This window comes from Bos indicus, chromosome 7 (assembly GCF_029378745.1).
Source record: "Bos indicus isolate NIAB-ARS_2022 breed Sahiwal x Tharparkar chromosome 7, NIAB-ARS_B.indTharparkar_mat_pri_1.0, whole genome shotgun sequence".
Classification (NCBI taxonomy): Eukaryota; Metazoa; Chordata; class Mammalia; order Artiodactyla; family Bovidae; genus Bos; species Bos indicus.
Genome location: NC_091766.1, coordinates 70,104,698 through 70,125,158, shown reverse-complemented (window position 1 = coordinate 70,125,158; position 20,461 = coordinate 70,104,698). Strand labels below are relative to the sequence as shown.

Below are 20,461 nucleotides of genomic sequence, written 5' to 3'. Positions count from 1 at the left end.
ATAACAACAACTATTGCTGCTAACACTTAAAAGGTACTAACTACACTCTACTCACTGTTTTGAGTATATGACATATTTTTAGATATCTGTTCTTAAAAAAAAAAAAACCTAACGCTGTGAGAGAAGTACTATTATTATCCCCAAATTACACGTGAAGAACCTGAGTCAAAGAAGAGTTAAGAGTTTGCTCCAAGTCATGCAACAGTTCAGTTTAGTTCAGTTCATTTGCTCAGTCGTGTCTAACTTTTTGCAACCCCATGAATCGCAGCACGCCAGGCCTGTCTGTCCATCACCATCTCCCGGAGTTCACTCAAACTCACGTCCATCGAGTCGGTGATGCCATCCAGCCATCTCATCCTCTGTTGTCCCCTTTTCCTCCTGCCCCCAATCCCTCCGAGCATCAGAGTCTTTTCCAATGAGTCATGCAACAAGAAGGTGGCAAAACCAGGATTTGGCTACAGGCAGATGGCCTTAGCGTCCTGAGCATGTGGGCTTAGTGTCCTGAGCATGTGGCATTATCATTATTTAGTATTTAGCCACCAAGGTAGTTGAAATGTGGCACTGTGCCTTGATCGTTCATTCATCCATTCCACAGATATTTATTAATCATCATCCATAATGTACTTACTGGAGATATCATGTATCAGATGCGCACAGGCTCTGCCCTCATGGAGATTATAGTCCAAAAGATCTGATTTTCTCAGATTTCAGTTCATCCCATATTTTCCCCAGTGACTATTAGAATGAAGGACACGTTGATGTCTTACTTGATGCAGTAGAAGGAAGACTATACATGTGCAGAAATGAGAGTGCAAGGGTTAGCCTAAAAGGGAGATGATTCGGATGGCCCTGTGATGATGATTGTGGGTTACCCAGCACACAGCCCTCCTTCTCTCTAGAGAACATAGGATGCATGCCTTGTGAAGCTCTAGGTGCCACTGCGGTTTTCCAATTCTGTGAGCAGGTGTGTGGCCTTGCCATCTGTACCATGCCAACATCTGGGTCAGAGCTGAGCAAAGCATTGCTCCAGACTAACCAGGAGAAGATAAGCCTCTGGCTCAGCCCATGGAGGAGGAGGATGGGGTATCTGGGAAGAAGAGCTCACTTTATTTTCTTTTTTGAGCATCTGGGTCAAAAGTCATCATTTTTACAGAAAAGTCCCACCAACTGTTTTGTTTTTATGTCCAGAACCTCAACATCAAGGCCACAGGAATTAGTGATAAATGCCCACATTTTAAGTCTGTGGCAGAATTCGCTAAGAATTTGAGTGTTCAAACAATGTCACATGCATAAATTTCACTCCCCTCTGCTTATTTTCTTATTTGCATTTGGCTCCTTCATGACTTAGTTCATTCGTTCCTCATTTTATTTACCAAATATTTATTGGGGAATGAAAAAATATACTGCTGGAAGGATAAGAGTTTGCATTTTGATCACCTCAAGCATAATGCCTGGTGGGGCGTAAAAAGTTTAGTAATGGCTGTTGAATGGACAGATTGATGGATATGTGAATAAAAAAATTAGAAAACCATAATTTTTATACTTAGAGATTATTTTTAATTAGGAATGGGTTCAAGCAAAGTATTCAAAGTAGCTCTTAAAAAACAAATGTCATTCAATTTTTTAAAAAGGTGCAAATAAAAGTAAAACCAAATCAAATTTGTCCCAATAGAGTTGAGTGATTTTTACAAAACAAATCCATTGATTTAGATCTCCCAGTTTTGTCTGCCTGTGCCTGGGGTCACCAGTCAAGATGACTGATTATCCTGGGAAAGGCTCTGTAGCCTATCTCATAAACAGAGGGAAAAAAAAAAAAAAAAAAACCCTATCTCACACTTGGTCAGAAGGCAGCCCAAATGCTTGTCTCCAGAGGCTGGGAAAGTTTAGCTGTGGTTGAGATTAGGCTGAAGGGTGAGAGTCTGCTGGAATGAGAGCTTGGAGCTGAGAGGCTCAGCCATGACCTGATGGTGTGAACCTACCTCCAGGGCATAGCAAGCTCAGTAAGTTAGGACTCTGGGCCAACTCCAAAACTCCCTAAGGTTGGCGCCTAAATTCTCTAAGCTGTTAAAGTGCCACCGACATTTTGGCCAGGTTAGAAGTTTCAGGGAAAAACCTTTTAAAAAAATATGCCTTTACACTTTGCTTTTTTCAGTAGAAAAGCCACCAGCTGTCTTGATTTACACTCTTTCAGGGGCTCTTTCTCCAAACTCTGGTTTGAATATACTGGTACTTGTGTTCACATCTGCTGGGTGACCCTGTCCTAGATTCCCTCGTCCGTCTTTGCAGGGTCTCTTGACATCGCTCCCCACCAGACATCTTCCCGAAGGTCCCTTCCCCACTCCCTGCTTCTCGGCTGGTAAGGGTGCACTTAACTTGGGCCGGGCATTGTTCTAGGTCTTTTGTAAGCCTCAGACTTAAACTCTGTGAGGATTCCAGGTCCATCAAATGCCTCAAAATGCCCTCTCAATTTCTGTCCTTTCTCTCACCTTTAGGTTTTCAGTGAACTAATCCCAAGAAGGGTTTAGGAGTTTAAAAATAAAATGAACTTCCTAAAACAGAGGCACATCTGTTGTCCACTTGAGTTTCATTCTCTGCCTTTCATTGAGTGCCAGCTGTATGCAAAGTATGGTGCAAAGGCTCAGGGATACAAATATGACTCCAGTGCACAGCAGAAATAAACAGAGGGCAGGCTGTGTTGGCATGTGATGCCAATCAAATGGATAAAACACTGGTAGAAAACTGGATAAATGGCCTTGGAGTGGGAGGGCAGCCCAGCCTGGGGGTCCAGGGAACTCTGCCCTGGGGATAGGTTTTGCCTGGGGCACCGAGGGTGTAGGACTGCTTTCAGTTCTAGTCTCCTGCTTTCTCCCCTTGTTATGGAGCACTAGCATCTCAAAAATGGGCAGTCTTTATATGTGAAAATTATACAATAAGCTATAAGAGAAATTCTGCCCCACCCAGCTCCCTCTCTTCATTGTTAGCTCTTAGCATATGTTCTACACTATTCCAGAATTTATATACAAATGATTTCCTAAGCTCATCATTTGCATTGCTACCCCCTGCCCTCATATTCCATGACATGTCCCTGTTAAGGTATTTGAGGGGGTTTAGTGTATTTATTCCAGAGAAGGCAATGGCACCCCACTCCAGTACTCTTGCCTGGAAAATCCCATGGGCAGAGGAGCCTGGAAGGCTACAGTCCATAGGGTCACTGAGGGTCAGACACGACTGAGTGACTTCACTTTCACTTTTTCACTTTCATGCATTGGAGAAGGAAATGGCAACCCACTCCAGTGTTCTTGCCTGGAGACTCCCAGGGACGGCAGAGCCTGGTGGGCTGCCGTCTATGGGGTCGCACAGAGTTGGACACGACTAGAGCAACTTAGCAGCAGCAGCAACAGTGTATTTATTCATCTTATTAAGGAAAATCCTGAACATTCACTTGCATTCAGTTTTGAGTAAGAACAATTACTTGCATTGAAGTGACTAGAGTTTCTTATCTTCATCCAGTATCATCCAGACACTTTTTCTTAGAAATAAGAGCCAATTATTTGGGGATCCTTGATATGTAAAAAGCATGGTGTTTTTGATCTGATGTCGTAGATGTGGAAACAAGGCTGAAGTGGGAGGTGTAGGTGAGGGAGTTCTTACGGAAAAGTGTCTGGAAGAATGAATGGAAGAGTGCGTCAGCCTGGGTTTGTGAGTAATCCTTCTCATTTGCTTCTCTCTCAAGATGCCCTTCTGTGGATTCCCTCTGGCTCAGTTATTGCAGTTTTTGAGCATTTTGCTTGTGAAATCCTTCCATTTTGCTATATCAGCATTTTGATCAGACTTTATCATCTGTGGACACTGGGGACCGAGGTACATATGAAATCTGTGCTCAGTGAACGGTCATTGCCTGAGGGTTACATAACTTGACTTTTTACAGGTAGGGAAGAGCCTCTTTACCAACATGTAGATTTATTGACTTCTGGGGGGGGGTGGAATTCAGCATTTATATTTTGAGAGAGTAAATCATTTCTTATTTGTGATGCCTTCAAAGGACATTTTGGATGGTGAACTTCTGCTCGAGCTTTGTGTAGTAATATGTAAAATATGCAGTTGACCAGAAGTTTGCAGTTTTGACTAATAGGATTATTAGTCAATGAGTAATACTTCAAGTTTGCCAAGTCCCAGTTTATAGCTGGACCTTCATAAGTCAGAACTTGGTGTTCTAATGATCAGAGGCTCTCTACACTTGGAACTTTAACCCCAGATAGAAACATTTCAGCAAGAACGACATTTTGGCCCAGAGAGAACACCGAGGGGTACAAGATAACATCAAGTATTAAGAATTGATCGGCTTTGTTTCTAGGATACAAGCAAAGCACAGGTGATCTTTGGTTGTCACCGTATGAAAGTAAACATTTTAGAAGTTGAAATTGGAGGAAGCCATGGTAGTGCTATTACATAATACTGGCCTGGAGCAATTTGACCAATGGAGATTGACAACTGTGATGAAATCGTTTATTATCTGAATAATTTATTTTGCTTCACACTTAGATATAGTCTACTTTGTTGATAAGATGAAAGCAATGGTTACTTTAAGGAATATATTCCACCCAATGTTTGGCACAAAGGAGAGAAAAACAGCTGGTTGATTGATTTCATTATTTGCCATCAAGCTGGTAGTTTTGTTGTGGCAGACACACACCATGGGTTTCCTACCATTAATATGCTAGTTGTTGTCTACTACCTTGAATGACCTGCCCTGGAGAAGGAAATAGCAACCCATTCCAGTACTCTTGCTTGGAAAATCCCGTGGACAGAGGAGCCTGGTAGGCTACAGTTCATGGGGTCGCAAAGAGTCGGACATGACTGAGCGACTTCACTTCTTCACCTTGAATAGAGAAAATATTTTGGTCTAACTCTATGGTTATAGCCAGAGCCCAGCAACTGGCAGTAATTTCTTTTCCACTAAAAATCTCTTTCCTGTCTTTTGTTCTGTTTCTAGGTGTGCATTTCGATGCTTTCTATGTTAATTGTTTCTAATAGTTCTGAGTCGGCGGCACTTTTGGAGAGAGTAAGATGGGGATGTGCTCAGGCTTTTCTTCTTAAGAGATTTCCTGTTATACAATGCATTGAGATTGTCGGCTTCTACCCTGTTTCCTTTCATTCTTTTTTTTTCTTTCCTTTTTTATTTTAGCTTGTTTCACCAGAGGTAGAAAACACAGTTGTATTATCCTGTTGGATTGCTTAAATCATGTTTAGATAAAAAAAATTACTCTATGCTTTTATTACTACAGTTCATTATTTCCATTTTGCAAGGCATCTTTTCTAAATTTTGTGCTTTATTATTCTTGCGGTGTTGAGAGAGCGAAAACAAACTCTAGTTCATAATTCACTTTAAAGAACATACCCTTTCTTTCTATTTTCTTGTTAAAACCAAATTGTGTGCAATTTGTAGAAAATTGGAACCACATTTTCACTTAACTTTCCAAAATTAAAATTTATGGGGAAAAAGAAGCAATAAAACAGTTACAATCTGGTCATCTATAATTATCTGTGTGGTTTGAGCAGTTCCACATTTGAAAAAAGTGACACTGAGAACTTATCAAGAGTTTACGACCATGGGACCTTTCACTTCTCCTTTGCTGCTTTGGAGCCAAGACCTCCACAAAATGCTCAAAGTTACACTATGAATTTAGAAGTTAGATGCGTGAAGAGTAACTTTGAAATGCATACAAAACGATGGACAGTATCTCAAAATAGTTGTTTTCCTCTCTCGCTCAATAATGAAATTTATTACGGTAAAACTGACCATTCTATACTGTTATTTCAAGCGTTGTTTCTGATTTCAGTTGAATTGGCTTTCTCTTGTCATGTACTACCTGGTAGGAAAAAACCCAGAGAACCAGTGAGACCTGCTGTTTCTATTTATTGGTGCCACCGTGGCTGTCTTGTGTCTCTCCACTTTCATTGCTTCCTCCATCCTTATGGATGCCCCAGGGAAAGGATCCTGGTAGACCTTAGAGTGCTAAGCATTCAACTTTTCCAGAATAAATAGTTTTTTTCATTGCCCTTCTTTTTTGATAATGCCGTCTCATTGTCTCCATATTATAACAGTAGAAATAAATTGTAGACCCTAAGAACTTTGCATTTCAACTTTAGTTCTTAGTATTTCCCTTTGTGGAAATATGCCCACATTTGGACAACTTGATGCAACTTGGGTGAAATAATTCATTCATTGACTTTTCCCCTCTGCATACCATTTATTTTACACCTAGCTTAGTTCTGAGTCTTCTGTTAGAGTCTTCGTGTTAGTCGCTCAGTCATGTCCGACTGTTTGCAACCCCATGGACTGCAGTCTGTCAGGTTCCTCTGTCCATGGAATTTTCCAGGCAAGAATACTGGAGTGGGGTGCCATTTCCTTCTCCAAGAGTCTAAGTATAGATTCACAAAGTCTTCCCAGGTGGCGCTAGTGATAAAGAACCTACCTGCCAATGCAGGAGACACAAGATGACATGGGTTCAATCCCTGGGTTGGGAAGATCCCCTGGAGGAGAACATGACAACCCTCTCCGGTATTCTTACCTGGAGAATCCTATGGACAGAGGACCCTGGTGGACTGCAGTCCATAGGATTCACAAAGAGTAGGACATGACTGATCGACTTAGCACGCACTCACAAAGTCACAAACCAAGCATTATAAACAGTACTAGCGCATAGTAAGTATTCCATTGGACCTTATATCATCACCAACATTCTAGAAATGGATGATGGACAGATCTCTGACAAGTAAGGGAAAGCCATCAAAAACTACTATACTCCTGAGTACTGACTTAAATTTGACAGAAAACATTATACTCTCACCCCAGATGAGCTTATCAAAACACAAAAACTCAAATGTTTTACATGTATTTTGTTCATTTATTTGTAACTTTATTCTGATTGGTACAAGTCAATTTTTTTTAATTTAATAATTTGAGTATTTATGTGTCACACTCTTCTAAGCATTTTAAAGATATTGCTGCTACTACTGCTGCTGCTAAGTCGCTTCAGTTGTGTCCAACTCTGTGCGACCCCATAGACGGCAGCCCACCAGGCTCCCCCGTCCCTGGGATTCTCCAGGCAAGAACACTGGAGTGGATTGCCATTTCCTTCTCCAATGCATGAAAATGGAAAGTGAAAGTGAAGTCGCTCGGTTGTGTCCTACTCTTAGCGACCCCATGGACTGCAGCCTACCAGCCTCCTCCACCCATGGGATTTTCCAGGCAGGAGTACTGGAGTGGGGTGCCATTGCCTTCTCCGTTAAAGATACTAGTGCTATACAGTTCATGGAATTCTCCAGGCCAGAATACTGGAGTGGGTAGCCTTTCCCTTCTCCAGGAGATCTTCCCAACCCAGGGATCAAACTCAGGTTTCCTGCATTGTGGGCAGATTCTTTACCAGTTGAGCCACCAGGAAAGCCCCAAACTGTATAGTCCATGGGGTTGCAAAGAGCTTAACATGACTGAGCCACTTTCATATAATGCTATAACATCCTATCCTCTCCATGAGGTTGATACTTTATTATATACAGTATCTTTATATACTTTATATACAGCATGGAGGCATGGAGTGATGAAGTCATTTTCCAGAGTTACTCAAATGTAAGTGGAGGAGGCTTAGTCAGACCCAGGCAGTCTGGCTCCAGAATCCGTTCCCTTAACTGCTGTGCTCTGCTGTATCTCAGAAGAACTTCAGTGTCTATGTAATTATATCCCTTCTTTAAAAATGTGATGATCACTACATGTTCAATACTTGGGTCTGGTAGGACTCTGTAGAAGACTCACCCATAAATGGGCAGGTTTTCAAAGAGGAGCCGGAGCAGAAGCCCCTGGGATGCAAGGGCTCCCAGATAGTCTTGAGCCAGGAATAAACATAATGTGGGTCAGACCTTCCATCCAATGTCAGTTGTCTATCCATTCATCTATCTATCGTGTGTTTAGTGATTATATATTTAGGTAGTTATAGTGATTACATTATAGTATACACTATGTAGAAATAATGTGTGCTAATTTTAGAAAATTTAAAGAAGAACAGGATAGAGTAAGAGAAATGAGCACCTTCCGGTACCCATCACCCAGAGATAACCACTGCTTACATTTTTGTATATTGCTTTCATATTTTTCTATGTGTAACAAATATATATAAACATTTTTTCATATTTGTGGTTATACTGTGTTTGTGTATATACACACACACACATTTTTATATCCTATTTTTTTTTCACAGAATACCAAGCATTTTCCCACGCATTAAAACTTCTTTATAAACATAGTGTTAAAAGACTGCATAATCTCCCACAGTGTGGATATACTAAATTTATTTACCCATTCCTCTGTCACTGGGTATTTAAATTGTTTTATATACACTTTAAAAATGATACACTCCTTGTTCTCTTTTCTATCTTTGATGCTTTAAAAACCATTGTCATTTCTGGCAATTAAATTTTCTAACCCCTTTTACATGTCTAAAAACATTGTCTAAATGGTCTCTTTTTGTAGACAGGAGATTTGAAAAAATATTTGAAATGATTTTGTTTTATTATTTTAGTATTTGCACTATATGATATTGCTATAAAACATAAAGTAGTGGAACTAAAATATGTCTAAGTATACAAGTGAACTTGTGATTAGCCTAGGAAACTATATCTAGCCATAAAGTGAGCATATTAAAGCTCTTGTATATATTAATACAATCAGACATACATTTTAATGTATAAGTGTGTAATCTATCAGTGTCCTTTCTCTTTTTTATCACTCAGTTGCAAACTGTATTCATTTGGGATAATTACCTTTGGTACTAAATGTATATTATCTGCTCAGTTAAGAAAGAGATTGGAGGGAATTCAGAAATCAATAGTAATAAAGTAAACAGAGAGAATGGAATCTATTTCCTCTCTTAGAATTTATTTGGATCCACTCTACTAAAGGCAGGGACCCTGTCTAATGGACTTTGAACAGACGACTACAAATAAAGCCCGCTGGGACCTGAAATCCTTTAAGAATTGATCTGATATTTCAGTAAATATCCTATTGTTTGAATATTACAGTGTCAGTTTTTAACGACTGCAAGAAAGCTTTGACTTCTGTTGTTTACAGCATTTATTTTAGTTTCTCTTTCAATGTTTATATATCACCAACTGGGTGTGCCTCCTGTGTGCCCACCCTCTCTCTGGCCTTCATAGAACTATTTTGACAGAGGATTGATGTTGGATTCACTGTGTTATGCTAACTACAATCTTTTTGTCCAAGGGGAAATAAAATCCAGTGCCCCATATTGCAGACTATAAAATAGATTCTCTATAAAGTTTCCATGTTGGTATCATCATGAGGAAAGATAATTGAATACCCAGATTGGGACAAGTCAGTGGCTCGTTGCCTTAAGCACAAATGTGGGAGAGTTGGTTTACCTTGCCCAGACCTCTAAATATTCTGGCAGGCAAACAAAACTCAGAGAATTGGCATGCCCAGCCTTCCTTGTTGACATCCTAAATCCCAAAGCCAAGAAAATATTCCTGCCACGTAAAGGAAACTCATAACTGCTGTTATTCAGTGTGTGTTTATCTCCCTCATGTAACACTGTTATTTTGTTTTCTCCAAATCCTAAACTTTCTGGGAGCTTATGGGCTTATGTCACAACTAATGGCATTACTAGCAGGTGTATTGGAACCCTACTTTCACATCAGTTCCTACCGAGTGTGGATTTCATTGTGGGCTGGTTGGTACCTTCAATTGCATAGCCCAAGGCAGGGCTGTGGCAGGTCAGGCAGCTCCTTTCTATTATTCACAGAATTATAGTCATGGTTGATTTTAGAATCTTGGCTAAGGGAAGCACAGATTCTGAGTTTATTTCAAAAGCAAGATCAGCCTGTCTAAAAAGATGGTATTGCATATTTTGGGAAATGGATCTTCCTGGTGGTTTCTGATAATTTCATGACATTTTAAAAAAAATGTTGATAGAGCCTAAATAGTTCCCCACACAGTAAGAAATATGCTTATATCTCTTACAAAGTCTAATTATAAATGTCTTCATCATCAGAGACATAATCTCACATTCTTCTGCCTTCAAGTGGCTCAGTATGAGATCCAGCTGGCATAATTCCTGCTTCAGAGTTCAGCCGCCCCTGTCACAGAAGGGCAGTTAATCCAGGATCTCTTCCATGGGGACTTGCCGTGCTCTGCACAGCAACCTAACAGGAGTCTTCTGGGGACACATCTAAAAACCTTACTTAGATCTTCCTGCTCCAGAGAGAGAAAGAAAAGTGGGACCTTAAGACAGGCCAGATATTTCTAGAGAGAAATGTGCAATTAGTTTTTCTTTCCCACTTGCTTTTATCACTAATACCATCTTGGTATTATGTCCATGAAACATTTTAAGGCTCATCTTCCCTCAGTAGGCACATTTGAAGCCTGCTTAACTGGCATTCTGAGGGCACAATGGCATTATTTGTGAATCCCTGACAGTTGACACAGACTGGTAATGGGAGGACGTCAGTTTTGCAAAGGCAGTGTTATCCGTTGTTCCTCCCTCTCAGCCCTGGAACGCTCCTTTGCTGGTGAAGAGCGAGCCCTTCTCTCCGCTGTCCCCTCCCTGTTGCTGCTAAATCTCACGTCCCTCTCAGCACAGCCCTGAGAGTGCCAGCCTCTCAACAAGCCAGAAAGAAGCTGCTCTGTGAGAATGGGGCATTAATGGGTTGTGAATCTGAAGATAGTTAACTGATTTGTGCATTCAATTAAGATGAGTTTCTCAGTGAAAAGACTCCCCAGGAGGAGAGGTTTCATTCTCATTTCTGGAGTATGAGCAGTTAATGAAGAAAGCATATCAGAATTCTACCCGTGTTACCCAGAGCTGCCTCAAGACTCCATACAATTTTCAAGTTCCTTGATTAAGGAGAACTTGCCAGGTGAGAGGAAACAAGCAGGGGGGTGATAATGGAGAAGTGTGTGTCATTTCTCATCCTTTTTATGGGTGACGTCACCACCATGCACCTCATAGAAAATGGTTTGGGGCTTAGGTGTGATCCATTTTGGAAAGTTTCCCTTTTTAAACTTATGTCCTCTTGGGAGTGTATATGGCATATATGGGTATACACTTATCCTTTCAAGTCAAAGCCAGATAATTTTGCCGGATACAATCTTTTACTGTTTGTTTTCACCCATGTTTCCCTCAAGGGGAAGATAACGTCATCCCTTCCAGTGTATCAGCTAAATGCTTCCATGGGGCGGTCCAGTGTAGAGGGTGAGTAAGGGGGTGGGCACTGGACACTGCCGAAGTTTGGATCCAGGTTCTGCTCTTATTGCCGTAAAACGTGGGCAGGATCAATCATGTCTCTGTTGTCCTCAGGGTCTTCCTTCATCTGTGAAAACAGTGACAGTCACAGGACAGACTTCATAAGGATGGCTAGGAATTAATGACGTATAACATAGTGCTGAGCACAGCTCTGGTACATTCTAAGCTTGCATCATTTCCTGTGGGCTACAGTTATTGTCACATTTCTTTTACAAGAATTTAGGTCAAGTCAGAGCACGTTGTTTTTTGTCCCAGGAGCCTTCGCAAAACGGACTGAGAGATTGGCAATGGTTTTGTTAAAATGTGGACATCTTGTAGATATCCTCCATGATATTTTAAAGATCCTTGAAGCCTTTGCTGACCTTGCTTGCAGTCAATGGCCGTTTTATAAAATGGCAGCACCATTTGGCTTTGAAATGGTCAGCAGTTGTAGTAGATGGATCTTTTAATGAGGATGTTGTCTAAAGGGCAGTTGCTGTCTTTTTTCCATGGATATAATCTAGTCATATTTCTTTTCATTGCCTACTCACCCTTTATCTCAGTTTTCTCATCTGTGAAACAGGAACCTTTGGGGCCATTAAAGAAAAAAAAAATAATAAGTTAACAAATTTTAAATGCCCAGTACCACATCTCATGTCTCAGTAAATGATCCTTTTTGTTTTAAATCAGGCTTTTCATGGAAAACTGATGTGGGACTAGTGTGAATTAGGTTCCAACATTGGAGTTTTTCTTTCTGATTCAACTGTTTACTAGCTGTTGGGTCTTGCACTGATCAGTTAGGATCTCTAAGCTTGGTTGTGTTTGCTGTAAAAGGAAGGATCTTTGCAGCAATAAAGTTCTGAAGCTGATTGAATGGATGTGCTTTTGCCCTCTGCCTGACCGCAAGATCAAGTTGTTAATTTCCAGACTTAGAAAGGAGACTTAGAAGAATGTATTCTTCCCTAAAAGTTGTTTGGGTAGCCTTTGAAAAATGCAACCCAGTATGTTTGATTTTGTTCTTAAAGGGTCACAGTACCTATTGTCCCAATATAATCATAAAAATTTTCCATCTGGGACTAGGTCAGCAGTTTATCAGGCCTAGTCTCTGTCCCTGCAGAAATGCCCCTGCCCTCTGAAAAACCCAGCAACAATATCTGACACAGTGGCCTCAGGCAAAGTGAATTCCACAGATGGTGTTAAATATGTATTTTCATTTCCTCTAAATGCACCAACCTGCATGGGGACAGGTAGATTGTAGAGGGAGAATATGGAAGGAAGGTCAGTTCTTTTTCCTTTTCTCATTTATTATTCATTTTAAGCCACTCCATCGCACCCATCAATTTAGACAGAACTGGAAGATTTGGTTTGGAGAATTTCAGTCTCTATTTCCAGTTTGAAGGAAGAGAAGGATCCAGGGCAGTCAGAGCAAGAACAGTGACCTCCTGAAACACACAATGGCATTTCTGAAGGCTGACAAGTCTGGTGTGTACCGTGTCCACTGGAAAAAATAGTGTTGTTAGAAGTGGTTTGTGTGGCCACTGGGCTTCCTTTGGAGATGTTTCTAAACACATGATTTGGTCTCTGAACTTAATCTTTCATCCTCTCCACTCAGTGTTAGCTAGTTTGCCCTGCAGAAAGTTTGTACCCATTTCTAAACAACCATCAGCATACAAGAGTACTTGCATTTCCAAGAGAGTTGCTGTCATTGAGAATGTAACCTACAGAAGTTACTTTCATTAGTAAAAGTGAGTCCGTTGTTGCTTTTCCAGTGAGCAAACGCTGGCTTTAGCATCCTGTCAGAGTGTCAGTTCATAATGCATGAACCTTAGGAGAACCATTTGCAACTCCTAGAAGGGCTAAGCAAAGATATTAACTGTTTTCCCAAAAGCTGGAACTAATCAAAGGCAGCAAGTAATATCTTTACGCATGGACTGTGCCACGCTTTCCTTAAACGTTCTGTCATAACTGTGGCTAAGGTTCTCCCCACCCCTACGCTCACACCTCCACCTATGGTATTTCATGTGGATGTAGGAAGCCTCTCAAACGTTTCAGGTGAGATGTATAAGATCACAACCTGAAAGCAGAGGCTGCTGTGTCTTCTGTTCACATTGGTGGCTTACCAGTGTGCTCATAGATCGACACCAACAATCAGAATTTCCTCACCTCCTGGACAGTGTGGCCCATGTTCCAACTAGACCCCCTACTTTCTTCTTCTACATTTAGAGGACCAATTGTACCCTCATGGTACAATAGCTCTCCCATGAAATTTCTGAATCTTTTTTTTTTTTTTTTTTTGAGGGCCTAAATTCAAATGGAAATCTGAAAGCCTGTGGGTCAGTAATTTAGCAATTGGTCTGTTCTCTTTAGCTCTTGAGAGTTGACATAGCATTCCTGGAGTACATTCATTAAAGTGCTTTTAAACAGAGACTTGATAAAGCTATGGGACACAAATACTCTTTTGTGCACCTGGCTTAGGTGGATGAGTTCAAGACTTTCTCACTGAAGGTCAGAACCAGTGTCAAATTTACAGCAAACCGACTTATGATGCTTGTTGCTCCCTTTGGTTTTTATCGTCACAGTAGGTTTAACCTGACCAAGAAGTAATTACACCATTATTTTTTATGTGGTGCTTTATTACTTGCTTTTCAAAATTGGTTTCCAGCATCTCCTGAGCTAATAACAACAAATGTGTGATTGTAACATTCACTCCATCAGGGGATGTGGGGTTATTGCAGAAGTGGCCACATACCCATTACCCACACAATAACTGTTACTCCAAAACAAGGGAACTGCTTAACTAAACATCTATTGATTGTTAAGTCATCAGGGACCAATATTAAGACCACCGACATCCAAAGAAGATTAAATTCTGGTTACATATACAAACATATTTTTGTCAATATTTTGTGGCAAGGAGACCCAGTCCCCATGGTTCACAAGTCCATATGTAGAGAATGTTAGAAGCAGTAGAGCCGAACTGGGTGCTGTGAGGGATTACCTGGGTTCTGCCCACTTCTGAGAAGACAGGCATCAAGACTGGGAGCAGAAAAACTCAAGAGCTATGGAAAATCCCATCATCCCCACCCTTCCAACTATACCTTCCAATTTCTAAGAGAAATGGCCAGACCTAGACGTGAGCTTGGCATCATAGTTTTTGTCTCAGGGCACCTGGAGTTCTACACTTTGCTTTAGGACCGAGGTGACTCTAGTCAGGGCTGAATGTCCTCTTCTCTCTTCTGCCTCTTGTGATTAGCTAAGCTTCAGCTGGGCAAATAGCTTTGCCTTCATCCCTTACTGATTTGATGTGCTTGGATCTTTGTATTTGGGGGTTATTGAGTGAGACACAAGAAAGCCCGAGCCTCTGGGTTAAAGTAGTCATGAGCCTTCATCTTGGAGTGGTCTCTTTTGACAGCTCCTCCCTAGCCCTCTCCTGGTCGAGTACCCAGCTACACTAGATGGTGTGGACAATTTTAAGCTCATTAGAGTTTAGGGACATTATTCTTTCTTGATATTTATTTCTTTGTTTTGTATCGACCTTTTTTTTTTTTGTATCTGAATCTTCTCAAACTATTCCTTAACTGCTGGCATTCCCCATAGCACTGTGTTCTTTGTTCTCCTCTCACATCGATGGTTTCAGCTATTAACTATATCTCAGTGTTACTGATAATGTGTTACTTTTTTAAGTCCGTCCTTGATCTTTTCCCTGAATATCAGTTCTTTATTTCCAACTGTCTACTAAACATTTTCACATGGATATCTTATTGGTACCCCAAATGCAGCATTTCTCAAGTTGAACTCATGATTTTTCCTTCTGTGGATAGTTTCTTCTTCCATTCTTTATCCTGCTAAATGGTCACTCTATTCACCTAGTCAGATACATTAGAAATGTCAGAATCATCCTCCATTTTTTATAATCCCTCACATCTACCATGTTACTGAAATCATGAAACTTATATTCTATAATATCTCTGAAATCTACCCTTTTCTCCACGACCACCTCATTATTAGTTGGTCTTTTATTTTCCATTTGGATTATTGTGATAGTTTTGAGTTTAAAAATCCATCTTTTACTGGACTCCTATGGTTGTGTCTTTGAAATATAGATCTGATTGTGTCTCTTCTGTGATACGGAACATCTTTAATAGCCCACTGTTACTCACCAGGTATATTTCTTAGCAAGGCCCTCCAGGCCAATACTGTTAGTCATGGTCACCCTTTGACAGCCTACTCCCAATATTTAGACTATGGTTTCCCCAAGCTGGAGTATCTAATCGTATCTGAACACATCATATCCTTTTACATCTCTTTGCCTTTGCTCTTGCCATTTCTTTTGTCTCAAATTCTTTTCCTACCCTTTTCAGTAGTAAAATCCGACTTGTCCTTATATGTCCAACTCAGATATGACCTCTTGGGTTTATGTTTCCTTGATTCCAGTACAGATAATTATTTTCCCCTTCTCCTGTGCAGCATACTATTACTGCATTAGTAATGCTACAGTTTTGTACCTTTTTGAGTGACTGATTATAGTCCTGTCTTCCCTGGATTATAAACTCTTCTCGGGCACATCACAGTGCCTGGGAGAGTTTTCAGATGGAAGCATCTCCTGGCTGGACACCGCATGGAAAACTGGACCTGTGTTATACTTCTCTCTCTCTCTTTCATTTTCTTTAGCACCTGGTTTTATACAGCAAGTACTCAATCTTATTGAATTAATTAAGCAACGTAAAACAACTCATCTCTGGGATAAAATTCCCAGTTGAATTAGGTGTCTCCCACCTATATCTTATTTCCATTTTATCACAAAATTTATATGATTTTAAAATAAGTATGTCTTATTCCAGATAGAGCTCTGTTTCAGAGTAACATTTGAGAGTCAGAAGTGGTGGAATTCTTTGAACTGTAATTTCCTATTAGTGTGAGTAGGGGAGGAAAGGCTGAATCTCAAGGAGAAGTGAAGAATACGTGATGTTCCCTTATAATTCTGCATCCTCATGGTGTAATTATCACATTGTTATAGACTTCCGTTTCTGTCTTTATGTCCCTCTAGCCTCTGGAGTTTCTTGAGGGTGGAGAATACATAAATATATCTAGTTATTCCTATATTCCCCACTTCTGCCCCTATTTCAAGATGATGTCAGGTATTCTGTTTTTAGTAATAACAACTGCCTATTGAGGATTTTTTTGTGTACAAAGCATTATACAAATAGTATTATATCACATCTTCACAATACATACTAGGAGACTTAAAGAATATGACATTTCCAGAAGGTGCATAGCTGGTCAGTCACATAACCCGGATGATAATCTAGCTCTGTCTTACTCTAAAGGATTGGAACAGAGGCAGAGAGTGTGCTGTTAAAGAAATGCAAGTCAAATGAGGCTAGAGTAGGACATAAATTGGGACAAAAGTAAGAATTAGAACAGACTGTATGTAGTGGGGAATATTGGGAGCAAGAAAAGCATTAGAGGAGCACTGCAGGCCTAGAATTGCTAGAGGCCTGTCCTGGAGACCTCTCAGTTGTCTTAGCTAGGCTATTCTAACAGAGAGGTTAAGAGCAAGCCTTGGGAGGCAGACTCACTGCTCTTGAATCTCTAGCCTTTCACTCGTTAGCTCTGTGGATTGAGGCAAAATGTTCAATTCCTCTAGGCCTCAGTATCCTTCTCTGTATAATGAGAATAACAGTTACACTTCCCTTTAAGGTTTTGGTAAAGAGCAGATAGGTTAATCTATGTATAGAGTGCTTGGCACATAGTCAGTCCTTAGGAAGTGTTAGCTGGTGCTGTCATTATATTAATAATTAGAACAAAAGACACAATGAATGCAGTGGATCTTTGTAGCATCTTAGCATCTAATTGATTCTATGCTTCTAAGTCGGAGAAGGCAATGGCACCCCACTCCAGTACTCTTGCCTGGAAAATCCCATGGATGGAGGAGCCTGGTAGGCCGTAGTCCATGGGGTAGCTGAGTCTGACATGACTGAGCGACTTCACTTTCACTTTTCACTTTCATGCATTGGAGAAGGAAATGGCAACCCACTCCAGTGTTCTTGCCTGGAGTCACACAGAGTCAGACACAACTGAAGCGACTTAGTAGTAGTATGCTTCTAAGTAGTCCATGTTTCCTTAAACTTATGCACCGGGTGTCCCTGCAAATGTCCAGGGTGACATGGGCTGTTTAAATTAAAGGGAAACAAGTGGTACTTTGTCAGGTATCAGACAAGCTGCTAGTTCCAGGTGGTTCAGAGCTCACTATTCGATTGCACTGTTTTCCTTTTGATGGAATCATAACTTTGCAAGGCTGAGTTTTCAGCAGTTGCTGTGAAAATCATCTTGGAATAGAAAAGTGGGTGTCAGTGTCCGATCTTACTTGAAACTTTGAGAAGTTGTGCTGTGCTCAATAGGAGCACACATCCCACGAGTAAGTTCCTATGATTATTTTAGGATGAATTAAAAGGATTATTATTTTATTTTTAATTTCCATTTCTGGTTTTTTTTTTTTTTCAAGAAACTAAGCTATTAGGATATAAATGTTAAGATGTGAGGATATAAATACTAATCTATTTGGACCTAAGTAGTTAATTAAGCAGAATTGTCGGGCATTTCTTTTGGTTTGAAGGCTTTGTGAAAAGATTATTGAGATGCCTAATAATAACTGTGAAGGGAGAAAGTTCAAGAAGCTCTAGCACAGAAAATGAATAGAGATATAATACATTCAGGATGTGTGTTGAGGCTGAAAAGGTAGGATTCCAGCCTCAAACACTCAGGCAGAGAAGACTTTCTGGCTAAATCAAAGGCTAATGATAGGCAGTAATAATCATTACTAGGTTGGGTCAACACTGAAGAAGGCTGACTTCATTTATTTTATATCACATGCTATTAAGGTTGGAGTCCAGGCTGACAAAAACCTCTAGGCTTATCTGCAAGGCCATTATTAACGCTCCTCACAGCATACTTGTTACACATTCTCTTTGAGTCCATTAGAATATAACCAAATAAGTACTTAATCCTCAAGTATCTGTTGGTCACAAGTACTCTCCTGTCTTCTTAGTAGAATGAATAGGCTCTTTGCAATCACACTTTGGTCGCTTCTTGGGCTCTTTCTCTCCCCTCCCAATCTGTCCGCAGAACTCTGCCGTGACTTCGTCACCCAGCTCTGCTGCAACCTGCCCACTGGCTTAGAGGAAGCAACTGTGTGACAGAGGCAGTAGTTTTTGAGTTGTGATGTCAACAGTCCCAAGTGGGACCACGGCCCCAAACTCCGCACTCCACTAGCGCGAGGCACAGAGCGGGCTTTCTGAGCTTTGGCGCCTGACTCAGTGCTCTTCCCTGCTGAGAACTATAAGATGCTGGTAGCTTGTTCTAGGAGAGTAATAAGTATTGTTGTTTAACTTGTGTTGTTGAAATTCAGCTCCACTGTGTCTGACAGTATTTATCTAAAATACTTTCCCTGGTGCGCGTTCAAGTTCCAGTAAACCGTGTCTTATTGTGCGACCTTTTCATTTTCCAGTGAAAAGGGATCAGCTCGTCAGATAAAAGCTACAAGCCAGAGTACAGGAAAAATGCGTGCTCAGAAAATCCGAGCATGATTGAAAACAAGATGTGTTAAATCAATGCGGTTTATCGCCTGCCTATTCCCGGCAATTGCTGTTCTAAGCTCATTCTGAACACGCTGGATGATAAAAGTACAGTGTCAAGCACTCACTTGGGTGGGAACACAAGAAAACATGTTCATCAGACAGGGTGGGTGATTTTACCCCTTTGATAACAGTTATTGTCAAAACTCTTTGGGAAGAAATCTGAAGAACAATTATAGAAGGAATATTACTCTTGTTATATCAGAAGATATGCCAGTAGGGAAGAGAATGATGGATTTACCTTTAAACATTAAGGAAGAGATACAGAATGTGTTGGCCTCCAATTCTTAAAACACCAGCATCCATTACACACTGACAGCTGTCCTCTCTGCATTCAATTGAGCAAATATGGCTTTGAAACCTAATCGTAAGTGATTAATTAAAAAAAAGAAACTCCAAAATGGAAGAGATTGAAAGGCCAAAAAAAAAAAAAAAATCCTGGAGATCTTTAAGTTTCTGTTTGCTTGAGGGATTTAATTTTAGTTTTAAACTTGCATCATATTTGGAAAACTAAGGATCCTGGAAGGCCAAACTGTTAAGAGCACATCATACGTAGTAACCGGGGCAACGTCATCAACTTCACCACAATTAGACAGCAGTAGAATTTTCCCTAATGATTCTACATTCACCTACTTCCCATTTTAGATAAGAGTATAACCCTCCAGGGCAAGAAGGGGGTATGTTTAAGAAATGCTCCACTTTTGCCTCTCATCAAAGATCTTCTGGAAAATACCAATTGGTTGTGGTAGGAAATAAGTCAGTTTAATGGATCTCAACAGCATTATGTATCTCTTTTTCTCAAAAGACAAATCAACTTTTGAGACCACAGCTCAGACCTATAAGAAGAACTTGATGAGACAGAAAGTACAGTTTCTTGATCATTTGGGAGGCAAGTTTAAAATGCCAGGGGGGCTTCTCCAATAGGTTTGTGCCTGTTGACAGTGAGCTTTAAAAAATCAGGCCAAGTGCGTGTTCACCTGTAAAAGTCAGGAGTCCGGCACAAGGATTCCTCCTAGTGCTGCATTTCTGTTGCACAGATACTTAGTTTTAAAAAAAGGTGCCATTTGATTGATTTGGTAGCTGGACTTGTCAATATGCTGCTAATTGAGATTTATCAATATTAAAATAGTCATCTTGGCCTAGTAAGTAGAGCACTGAGGCTTTTGTTCTGATTCCTGTAGCCAGCTCTTCCAGTGCCTCAGTTTCTCACCTTCAAATTGAGAGTAATAAATTTTAACATTTATGTCAAGGGCATATTAAAGGAATCAGTGAGATAAGGTCTATAAAGCGCTAGGATATTACTGGGAAAAGGGTTTTATATGACCTCGGGGTATGTTTGAAATGACACTTCTCCAAGGAATCATTGTGATCTTTAACATCTATTAAAAATATTCAGAGGTCCTTATAACTTAGAGAATAATTGAGTTCAGGAATGAACTAATCTTAAAAATTAGTTTTCTTTTGCAGATTCCTTCAAAAGTAACCCATCGATATGTAAATTGGTATATATTTTATGAGGATTTTTAGGAAATA

At 40.3% G+C, this 20,461-nt stretch overlaps 1 protein-coding gene across 8 annotated transcripts in view; it reads left to right on the top strand.

Annotated features, from left to right (window-relative positions):
* The window catches only part of EBF1 (EBF transcription factor 1), a 429,858-nt gene that overhangs the window by 367,079 nt on the left and 42,318 nt on the right, over window positions 1-20,461 (top strand). The window lies entirely within an intron of this gene.